The 11962-nt window shown below is 42.8% G+C and overlaps 1 protein-coding gene across 11 annotated transcripts in view; it reads left to right on the top strand.

Moving 5' to 3' along the window:
- Window positions 1–11962, top strand: part of Prr5l (proline rich 5 like) — a 151482-nt gene that overhangs the window by 59254 nt on the left and 80266 nt on the right. Inside the window, exon 1 of one of the 11 annotated variants that reach the window (XM_048788614.1) lies at window positions 11120–11564. The exons of 9 other annotated variants lie outside the window; for them this stretch is intronic. The gene's annotated coding sequence lies outside the window, so the exon portion shown is untranslated. Of the gene's footprint in view, window positions 1–11119; window positions 11565–11675; window positions 11857–11962 lie in introns of those variants that run through there. One more of the 11 variants, XM_048788613.1, reaches the window with a different exon arrangement.

The following is an 11962-nucleotide window of genomic DNA, read 5'->3' on the forward strand; positions in this document are numbered from 1 at the left end:
CATATCAATTGTAATTGTTGCATATGCATTTCATATTTGTGTGTGTGTGTGTGTGTGTGAGAGAGAGAGAGAGAGAGAGAGAGAGAGAGAGCGCAGGGGAGGGAGAGAGAAAAAAGGGACGGAGACATATGCAGTGCTTAAAGTATAACATAGATTCTACTTTGCAAAGAAAGATTTAGATTAAAATGGAAAAAGGAAAAGGATGCATTTCCTACGAATTGTTTCTCTTTCACTTAAAGAGCTAATTTATAAATGTGATTCTAGGCAGAGATTTCTAGAAATCGATATCACTGATTATACATGCATACATTAGTATCTTAATGTATACATATACATCAGTCTCTAAAGAATTTAGCTAGCAAAGCTTACTTGGTATTATGGGTGTATTATGGTACCCAAGACACTAAATCAGTACTCAGAGGGTTGTGTGGTAGGCTTTGACTCTGAGATAAGAGATCTATATTACCTGAGGGATTTTTGATCAGGGTCCTTGACCATAGCCCTTAGTGGATTAAAAAAAAAAAAAAAAAAAGGTGGTGGAAGGGAGAAGATCAGTAAAACCATGTGCTTGAATGCCCTCTTTTTGTTCCTCAAACCTAGCCAAGTTAAGGGAACAAGGAGAGCAAGTCTGGACTGGAATGTCCAGGTACGCATTATCTCAAAGGACACTGGGACCTAGGACAAGTTCGTGTTATCTGTAGAAAGCTACATTCTTGCATGTACACCAGGACAGTTGCTCCTTGGGATGCTGGTCAGACAAGCAAACTAAGCAAGCTAATTCTGATCATGTCACATTTCTGTCACTTGTCTGCAGCCTAACATATGAAACCCCTGTCTCAGAGGTGATTGGCATGTAATTTAGGGCACTGTGGAAAGGATCCAGGTCACCCAGCCATCCAGCTGCCACTGGACTAAGGGCACTGAGGGAAAGAGGCACTGGTTGGCACAGCAGAGCGAGGGCTGGACTTCACCCATAAGCATTTCTCAGTAAAGCCTTGAGTTTGCGGTGTGCCATCTCTAGGTATTTTCTCTGGTTTGTCAGCAACCTGTTCCATTGCCCTGGCTCAGCTGGACTGTGTTTGTGACACTTTCTTGGTAGATTTAGGAACTCCTCCTTATTTTCTTCTTCTTCCTTTCTCCCTCCTTTCTTCTCTCTTCTTTCACAGATAGTAAATATAGATGCATTCTTATTTATTCTTGTTTACCCCATCTACCTTTGTATACATCCAGTGCAGATCAGCATCTTCTGTCATGGTTCATGCTATATTTGTGTGATTATTCCCCTTATTCTCCCCCAGTGGGCAGGGTACTAATGCTAAACTTTACTTTCAAGATTATATTTTATTTTCATATTTGTGGGCTACTTACTGAAGTCTCTTTTATAGTCAAGGGTATACAGTATTGCAACACAAGTGAGAGTATAAAGAAAGGCTAAAATGTATGTTAACCAAATTAAGAATAGGGTGTATTAATAGGCTTTACCATAAAGGAAATGAGGTTATTCATCAGGGGAAACAACATTATGGGCAATAAACATACAAAGATTTCTTGTTTTGAATGTTTCTCTTAATTATTTTTCTTTTGCTACCTAAAAAACAACAACAACAAAAAATGAACCACCGTGTGCCAAGCAACATGCCATATTATATTACACAAAGCTTTCATACGGCCTCATTTAGGTCTCAGAAAATCACCAAGAGACAGGTTGTTTCTGCAGGCAAGACTAGAATGAGTCCAATGGAGAGGAACTGCTCCTGAGTGCAGGTCTCAATTGAAAGCTGAGGCTTGGTCCCTACAGGAAGCCATTATTAACTCTAAGGTTTGGTTCATGTAAAAAAGAGTTGACTGCTATGGTCAAAATGTATGGGTTTTGAAGGTTACCCTTACCTGGACCTGGACCCCACCACCTCACATAAAAGGAGCCTTTCAAAGAAACAAGACCAAGTCAGGCCTCATGGGAGCTGGGCCCAGGAACTTCTTTCTCCAACCCGGTCCCTATCTCTGTGTGTGTGCACACCTGGGGGTATGGCTTTTGCTGTGGGATCCTCATTATCTGAGAATTCTTTCATGGAAAGAGCAAAGAAAGAAAAAGAAAAAGCAAAATTTGGGGTAACGACCATGGCTAGCTCAGGTGATTTGCTCTACGCACACTGAGAGGGTAGAGGGAGACTCCTGCATGCCCCACATGGGAAGGAAAGAGGAGAGGACAGGACAGGATCTGGTGACAATGGAAGGCTGGCATCAGATTTGGCCCAGTGGCAGGAGGGAGGCAGACTGGAGCTCCAAGTTCTGTGGGTGGATAGAATGACAGTGGCAGCCCATTTGTGGTGAGATGGTCTTATATTCTCAGGAAAAGAGGGAAGGGTCTCAAGTGAAAGTGAGGATGTGGGAGAAAATTCGAATGGTAGAAAAAAGATGGTGGGAAAGGGGAATGTGGACTAGATACATACAGGTGGTGTTGAGGGACACTGGGCCCAGGAGAGTGTGAGTTGTTTTTTTTTTGTGGGGGGCAGTACTGGGGACTGAACTCAGGGGCACTCAACCATTGAGCCACATCCCCAGCCCTAGTTTGTATTTCACTTAGAGACAGGGTCTCACTGAATTGCTCAGCACCTCACTGTTGCTGAGACTGGCTTTGAACTCTTGATCCTCCTGCCTCAGCCTCCTGAGCTGCTGGGATTACAGGCATGGGCCACTGCACCCAGCCATGTGAGTTGAATTTAAAGTAAAATTAGGTGATGTGTTTTATGAATGTTTTCAGTGATGTCTGTACCAGGGTGTATACAGGGATGGAGTAGGAGGAGAATCTGTCTGAACAAGGCTTTGACTTAGCAAAGCAAACACAACCAAGTGAACTAAGGGGCGAGGGAATCCAGCGCGCATGTGAGGGTGTTCATGTTATAGTGGAATCTCATCCAGGTGAGGCGGGAAGTGAGGCCAGGAGTGGGGTGAGCAGCTGTGGGCTAAGGTAGGGTACCCCAGGGGAATGAAGGTTAATGGGGTTCAGAGTACTAGAGGGAGCAACCTGGAAAGAAGGGAGGTGTGGTTCGAGAGTGGGAGAGGGTGTCAATAGGAAATGACAATGTCAGGCCCCACCATGAGAGTAAGCGGTGACTGTAGATGAGAATAGATCATTGGTGCTGAGTCAAGGATCTCAGCTGCCAGGATATTGGGAAGATTTTTCCATGGATATTGAAACCACCAAAGAATTATGGCAGGAGCAATATCTGAGACACTGACTATAAAACAAGAGTGACCACACAGGGATCTCCAATGACCACAAGGGGAGGTAGTGAGTAGCAGACCCTGATGGTTTCCTGGGAATCTCTAGGGAGGGACTGTGGTCTGGCAGGGGCAAAAATGACAAGGAAGACAAACACTCTACCCTCCATTTCAGGGACACAGGAGTATAGTAGAGAAATTCCCACCATCTGAGCGGACTTTGGGAGATGGGTTCTCAGGGCAGAGCAGAGTTCAATTAGAACTGTGCTTCTCAAGGTGTGGTTCAGGGGCCACAGGGAGTCTCTGGAACCCCAATCAGAGATCCACCAACCCCAAAACTGTCTCATAGAAATATTAAAATAATATTCGCCTTTTTCCATAGGTATTCAGTCCTTCCTTAGGTGACATGAGACATGACAATGCAATGGACTGAATGCAGAAATAGAAAGGAGAATTCAACTGTCTTCTAAGCCAGATGTTAAAGAGATTTATAGAAATGTACACAATAATACCATTCTTCCCAGTATGTTCTATTGATTATAAAGTATAGTTATTTTTCATATAGTATGTGGTGATTTTATATTGTTATTTTATAATTAATAAATTAATTTAAATTTTAAATGCAGATATAACACATCCAAATAAAAACTCCTTGGGGTCTTTCAATCTTTTTTTTTTTTCTTTTGTGAATGGGGATTGAACCCAATGGCACTTAACCACTGAGCCACATCCCCAGCCCTTTTTATTTTTCATTTTGAGACAGGGCCTCACGAAGTTGCTTAGGGCCTTGCTAAGTTGCTGAGACTGGCTTTGAACTTGGCCACCTTCCTGCCCCAGCCTCCTGAGCCACTGGGTTTCTAAGCCTGTGCCACTGTGCCTGGCTCATTTCATTTTTGAGTGTTCTGAGATCCAACTGTTTGAGAACTGAGTTAGGGCAAAAGGCCAAGGAAATGTTCCATTAAGAAGCTGAAGTATGAGCTGAGGTTGTAGCTAAGTGGTAGAGGGCTTGTCTAGCTTGTGTGAGGCCATGGGTTTGATCCCCAGCACCATATAAAACTAAATAAACAAAATAAAGGCGTTGTATCCATCTACAACTAAAATTATTAAGAAGAAGAAGAAGCAGCAGCAGCAGCAGCAGCAGCTGAAGTCTAGGGACTTTTGCTGGTGGTGGACTTCAGGTTCCAGAGAACACAATAGAATGTTTTTTTGAGAATGGATGGACTGAGAGGCAGGTCAGAATGAATATTGAAGAGAAGCCCGCCATGATGACAATCTAGGGAGATCAAGAGATCTGTTTACTCTGGTTTTTTTTTTTTTTTTGCTTTGATTGACAGCAACAGAGAGGAAGGTCACAAGGGGTTAGTTCTGATGACCTCATGGCAGAGAGGTGATGAGACTATGAGTGTTCCAGGAAGCATGTGGAACCACTTCTGCTGGGGCAGGATAAAGCCAGGAGGCCACTCATCTTGCACACTCTTTAGTCCCTTTGCTTCAGTTCTTTAAGAGGATTCTGATGGGCAAACTTGACACAAGTCATGGGACGATCCACTGCTCCACCCTGAAGAGTCAGAGGAATGTGATCATTCCTGGAGAAGGGGATATGATGAAGGAAGTTATGCCCAAATGCCTTCTGTAATGATTGAGAAAGATTAAAACACGTCTTTTGGATAACTTTCTTATTTATTTGGAATAGTTTCCATTCAGCCCAGTGCGGAGATGAATTAAGTATGTGCTGACCTGACATTGTAACAATCCACTGTTGCTCCAGCAAAAAAAAAAAAAAAACAACTGAAGCATCACCCAAGCCCACTTACCTTTCCTTGCCCACCCAATCCATCATGTAGTCCTAGCATTTCCAATTCTATAATGGATCAAAGTCATCATTGCTCCAAAGCTAGTTATGCATCACGATGTTATCCCTGGTCTACCATAACCACCCCTTAAAGGGATCCATGGTCCTCACGGCTGCCTTTTTTTCTAGCTCATCTAGCACACACATCAGTTACTGGGATCTTTCTAATGCAGAAATCAGGTTGCATTAGAGTAGTCCCCCATTATCTGCAGGGGACATATTCCAAGACACCAGAAGATCCTGGAAAGTCCTGATAGTACTGAACCCTGTGGTTTTGTCATAATTGAAGACTAGCTATGGATGGTTCCTTTTCTCCTTAGTCAACTCTTCATCTCTGCCAGAAATGTGGCCACAGCTTCTTTATTGGCAGATACAGCCTCTCACATAATTATTATATTTTTCAGCCCAAAGCTATTCTTGAATCTCTGTGATCAGCCGTTACTTGCAGTAAATAGCTTAGTGTCACTCAATTTAGGGGTCCCTTGCCAAAGTCACTTATGGGCTTAATGCTTTCTGGTCACACATTGTTGTCAGTTGGGACTTGTCAGTTGGGACTTGTTTTCTATTCTTGTCTTCTACCTACAAACTCAATCACTTTTCCATCTTAACTAAGCATTTAACATATACCATGGCCATAACTTTTTTGGTTTGAGGTACAACAGCATAAGAAAACAATTTTTGCCCTTTTCTTCAGAAGTTCACGGAGAGAAGATTCATATTTACTATGGATCTTGGCAACCTCATCATACAATTTTTTTCTTTCCCTATTAAGGTTGAGAACTTCCATCTTTTCACTTCAAGAAAGCACTTTATGGCCTTGCTTTAGCATATCCAAATAGCCAGGATCCCTACTCTTGTGCTTTGGGTCAAGGGTTTCTTGAAAACAAGCATTGACAGTCCATTTCATAACAGAGCCAGCTGCTAAATGACTAGCGGGCGGGTAGTACATACAGAATGAATATGCTACGCAAAGTTCATGTCCTGGGTGCAATGGAGCAGGAGAATTCTACATTTCATTATGTTACTCAAAATAATATGTGCAACCCAAAATTTATGACTCGTTTATTTCTGGAATTTTCCAATTAATATTTTTGGACCTTGGTTCACTGAAACCGTGGAAAGAGAAACCACACATAAGGATCACTGTACTTCCTACCTGTGTTAGTCACTGTTCTGTCACTATAACAAATGCCTGGAACAGTTGACTTATAGAGAAAAAAGATTTATTTTGGCTCATGCTTTTGGGCTTGTGGTAAGGTACGGTATCAGATCATGGCCGCGGCATATGGCAGGGCAAAAGTGCTCACTTCGTGGTTGGGGTATGAAAAGAGAAAGAGGAAGGGACTGAAGTCCCACAATCCCCTATAAGGGCATGTCCCCAGCTACCCAAGGACCTACCCTTAAGCCCCACCTCTTAGCACCACACGAAGCCCAATAGCACCACACTGGGTGCCAATCTTAACCGCATGGACTTTGGGGAACACTCAAGATCCAAACCATAGCATCACCCAAAACCCACCATGACTTGCAGGGTCCTCTCTGATCTGCCCTAGATCTGTTCCTCAGACCTCATCTCGGTCCTCTCTCCATCTGTTTGCTCTGCTCCAACCACATGGTCCTTCTCCCACTCTAACTTGCCCAGCTTCTTCCCAACTCTGTCCCCCTGCTTGTCTCATCATTTAAGTCTCACCCCAAAGTCATCTTCTAGGGAGACCACCCCTGATGACGCCAGGCGGAGCACTTCTCTTTTTCTTCCACTCTAGCCTTCACTTTATCCTCTTCATAGCACATATCTGTGCTTCAGATGATCTCCTTTGTGTATTTCCTTCCATGTCAATTGTTTTGACTTCTGTTCCTTGAAGTTAGGGACCTTGTCCTTTGCTGTTGGCATCTGTAGTATTTGACACAAATAAGTGACCAGCCAATATTTGCTGACCACTTACCAAATTTGCAACTGTGGAAAGGGGTAATTAAATTTTGGATTTCCCAAGGAAAGTTCATGTTAAGACCACCAAATTTCTTTTCACTTTAAGATTGCTGATTCAAATTATTCTCAAAATACATGCTGATTGGGCTGCGAATGTGGCTCGAGTGGTAACGCGCTCGCCTGGCATGCACGGGGTGCTGGGTTTGATCCCCAGCACCACATAAAAATAAAATGAAGATGTTGTGTCCACTGAAAACTAAAAAAATAAATATTAAAAAATTCTCTCTCTCTCTTAAAAAAAATACATGCTTATTTAATTAAATACCAATTCCTTTAGAATGGAGGGAAGATACTCCTCAATACCAAAAGGCAAGAAAGATAGTAAAAACCAACATACTGGAAAGACCCCATTGCTATCAAGAAAAGAATATCAGGGACCAAAATAATTCTTTTTTTGTTTATGTCACCTAAATGACACCCCCTTAAAAAAAAAAAAAACCCAGACTTCAAGGCACTCAGTTTTTCTACTAGATATTAGAAGGAGGGCAGAAGGAAGGAAAGCTTTTTCTAGTTGTGGGCTAAATCTTCTTGCTGTACCAAAGGTCACTGATTTCACACCCCGGTGTTAGATCAGACGCTGAACTTGTTTCTCGGATGGTCTTGTTTTTATGGCTGGTGCTGTACTGTGGATGTGTACTGAAAGCTGATGCAAGTTCCGTATCTAGATTGGCATGTATCATGAGTCACCATATTAACTTCATTTATCACTGGGCTCTGAGGACCTGAACAACTGTGTTCTCCAGTGCTTGTGCCTAGGAGCCCTCCCGGTGCTCCTCATGAGCACTGTCTTAGGCTGCAACAGAGGCTCTTGGATTTTCAAGGTCTCCTGTTTCCCAACTATAAAAAAACAAACATGTATGGGTGGCTATAATGCCTTTGTGTTGGAATAATTTTATGACATGGAATGAGACATCAAGGACATTGAGGCCTCGTGGAAGCTGGTCTGAATGGGACATCAGACCTTCAACACATAAATTTGGCAGATAGTTTCACTCCTATGTGATGCCAGACCCTAAGGTATTGAATGACAACATAATTCTGTAAACTGAAGTCATTTGCATTATTATTCAGAGAGGGAAGTAGTTAATCAGTTCAGTGTCAGAGAAGGACACCGAATCGGTAGCAGGGTCCCCTGTCTTGTTCTTTCTTGCTTGTGTACGACTTTGGTCAAGTCACTTCACTCCTTTTGAACTTGATCTGGTTAAGCTCCTTGGGGTGGAAATGAGTAATGGGGATGAGGAGAGAGGCCTTGTTAAGGGAACAAAGGAAAAGTGGAACAACAGGCCTCGGAAAGAGCAAGACCTGAAAGGTGGTTCTGACTCCAAGGCAGCTGCAGAGCCCCTGCTTCTTCCAATTGACTGATGCCTAGCTGCCTCCTGGTCTGCCCTGTGGCTTCCTTGACCTCGGAGGTGCTCAAACTGTATGACTCCAACGAGGTTTTGCTTGAAAACTGGGTTCTCTTGCTAGGAGAAAAAATTGGTTTGAGCCCATGCCATTCCGTTGCATAATTTCTGATTGCTCATAGTTCTGGCCCCTCCTAACATTGGCCAGCACCCCTCTCTAGCTGCATCGGGAGTGGCAGGGAAATGGTGGGCAGGCCCGAAACAAGAGAAGCAGGGAGTGGCCGGAATTGTGGCAAGCTGGAAACTGAGTGTCCTCCCTAAAAGGGAAAAGAGCATTGCTGAGTTAGCCCACTCTGGTCCTGCAGCCTGCAGTGAGAGGATGCCAGGTCTTTCCGAGTGTTCAAGGCAAGCTGAAAATTCATTGCTTTTTTTTTTTTTTTTTAAGTTGTTTTTGCATGAAGCTTTCTGATATTTGAATATTGGCAAGTCATTCAAAAAATATCCAATAAAGGTCTCAAGTAATACACATCTTACTGGTCCACAGGCAGCCAGCCTGCAGCTTCTAGAATTTAGAATTCAGATAAAATCATGACTTTGCTTTGTTCTACATATGAGTGTGCTCCCTCCCACCCCTGCCACCTCTTTCTCCCTGTCTTTCTTTCACTCTCTCTATACTTATTTTCACATTCCTGAAATAGAATCTGATTTACTCAGTACATTTGGGGGTCTGTGTATGTCATAGGACAACTCTGTGGATTGGCTACACTTAAGTCAGGTATCTTATCCTTAGTTCTAAAAGGGCTGCCTAAAGCTTACCCTTTCAACAGCAGCCTTGATTGGGCCAACTTTCATTTTAGAGACTGGACATGGCAAGCTGTGAACTTTATACGTCAAATATTAAGATCTAAAATTTCCTCCTCCATAATTGAATATTTAGTAAGAATTATCTATATTGGTTTCTCCTAATAAGATTCTGTTCCTTAATAAGAAAAGTCAATGTTCTATTGGTATTTAGTTAGAGTTGTGGTCAAAATTTGAGTGGTGACAAGCATACTATATTCGCATCAGAGAAGCTCTAATTTACACCAAAGTTATTGGCTATTTCTCACTTTAAGAATATTATGTTGGGCTGGGGATGTGGCTCAAGCAGTAGCGCGCTTGCCTGGCATGTGTGCGACCCGGGTTCGATCCTCAACACCACATACAAACAAAGATGTTGTGTCCGCCGAAAACTAAAAAATAAATATTAAAAAAAAAGAATATTATGTTTACTAAATCAGTGACCCTTAGTGTTAGAGAAGCTTTTAACTTCTTTTTATTTGAGGGAGGTGCTAGGAATTGAACCCAGGGCCTCACACATGCCAAGTAAAAACTCTACATCTCCAGCTCTTTTTAAAATTTTATTTTGAGACAAGGTCTCATTTGTCCAGGGTGGTCTCAAACTTGCAATCCTCTCACCTCAGCCTCCAAAATACTGGGATTACAGGACTGTGTCACTGTGCCCAGCTGACTTAAGTTTTTCAAACCTCCCTTCCAGGCTTTGATTACTCTTGAATGGTGCTCCAATTAAGTTGGCTCTGCCCACGTTGTGAATATTTTCATTACCAGGAAGTACACTTCTTCCAGAGGGAGCCTTCTTCATCCTGGGCAAGCTTAGTGATTAATACATTTTCTTATTGCATAAAACCCACCCACTGCAGGTGGTCAGTATGGAATAAATTTGCTAAGTGAATTTATTCATGGATTCACTCATATAATTTTTAGTGGGTGGATGCTATGCTAATACCTGACACTAGACACTTGGGCCACATCAGTGGATATCTGTTGACAAAATGAATCTGTGCCTTATAGAGCCAAATGGGTATATCCTGGAAGTAGGAGGTAGTGAGAGAGAGAGAGAGACAATATGTTAAGAACAAAAAAAAAGTATTTCATGTTACAAGCTGACAGATACTACAGAAAAAAAGAAAAAGTAGAATACAAGGGGGTTTTGGAAGAAAGAATGAATTACAATTCTAAGTAGATAGAATGCGGAAGGCCTCATTGAACAAAGACTTGAAGGAGAAAATAGAGTTAGCAAAGTGTAGTGGATGTTCTCAAATGGATTTCCCTGCAACCCTGCAGAACTAGCTCTCTTTTTACTTCCCAGACCCCAGGGATAATAATAAAAATCATATTGGCTTACTATCTTTTGAGTCATAGCAGAAGTCCTATGAATTCATTAAATATAACTAACAACCCTAAGGAATACTTTTTTTTGGTGGTGCTGAGGATTGAACCCAGGGCCTTGTGCATGTGAGGCAAGCACTCTACCAACTAACTGAGCTATATCCCCAGCCCCTAGGGAATACTTTTGTCTCCATTTTTGTATGCGTAAACTGAGGCACCGCAGCCTTAAGTGAACTGGCTACTATCCTGAGGTTGGGAAGAAGAAGAGTGGTATCTAAACCTTGCCCTTAGGGCTGCAGGCTTTGGCTCTCCTCCTCTAAGACCTTCCTTAAACCACCTGCCTGCCTTGCACTGTATGAGATTCCTGGAGTGAGATTCAAAGGCACTTCATTCTAGAGTTTGTTTTGAGAATCCTTTAGCTTTATCTAATATCCCTGGGCAAGTGAGCTGCTCAGACACTCATCCACTGCAGCTCCCCCAGAGCAACCCCAAGGCATTGGTTTTGTAAGGTCACAGTGCCCAAAACTAAATCAAATTATGCTCAGTTTTGGCCAAAAAAGAAACATACATCCTTTCCTCAGCAAATGTCACTGTGGTTTCAAAGCCTAAGTGTGATATGAGATCGGGCAGCATTTTAAAAGTATTTCCTGCTCAACCATAGGGTGAAATTGTGCAAGCCATTGAGTCCTGCGAACAGCTGCATCAAATTCTTAACACCTGCCAAAGAGAAAAACATTTTGAAAATAGTTTTACATTGTTTTTAATTTTCAGATTGTTTGGTTTTCTGTTGATTTCAGCCTCTGACGAATTCGTTACAAAGTCAGCTGGAGATTTGGGAGCTTGAAACGAATTTTGCAAACCTAAGGGAGAGACTTCGCTTGAATTATATTTTCACTAATGCACTTAAAACAACTTCTGGAGTGGGTCTGGGAACATTTCCTTTAAAAAAGAAAAAGAAAGAAAAAATAAGGAAGGAAGGAAGCAGGAGAAAGTAAGTGTGTGTGTGTGTGTGTGTGTGTGTGTGTGTTCCAGTCTGTAGTCCTCTGTTCTGCTGGGCCCTGCTCCAAAAGCGAGCCCCAGAATCACCTCTTGGCTTCTTGGCAGTCTCTCATCCTGGGGTAGAGGCGGGAGGCAGAGCTGCTCTTGGGTGAAAGAAATGCAGCCCAGAGCTGCCTTGATGTGCTGCATCCTCCCGGGCTTTTTAAGTCAAAGAACTTGGATTTCCTGAAATTGTTGAATTGCATCTAAGCGCAGGGGCCCCCTCGCGCCCTTTACCCAGCAGGGTGAGAGTCGCTGCTAGAGGAGTGGAATGGGGTGAAGTGGGGCGGGGGTCGCTGGAGAGAGAATAAAGCCTTGTGAACAGGACAGGAAAAGTGGGAGGAGGAACGG

The sequence above is a fragment of the Marmota marmota genome, unplaced genomic scaffold (genome assembly GCF_001458135.2).
Source record: "Marmota marmota marmota unplaced genomic scaffold, marMar, whole genome shotgun sequence".
Lineage (NCBI taxonomy): Eukaryota > Metazoa > Chordata > Mammalia > Rodentia > Sciuridae > Marmota > Marmota marmota.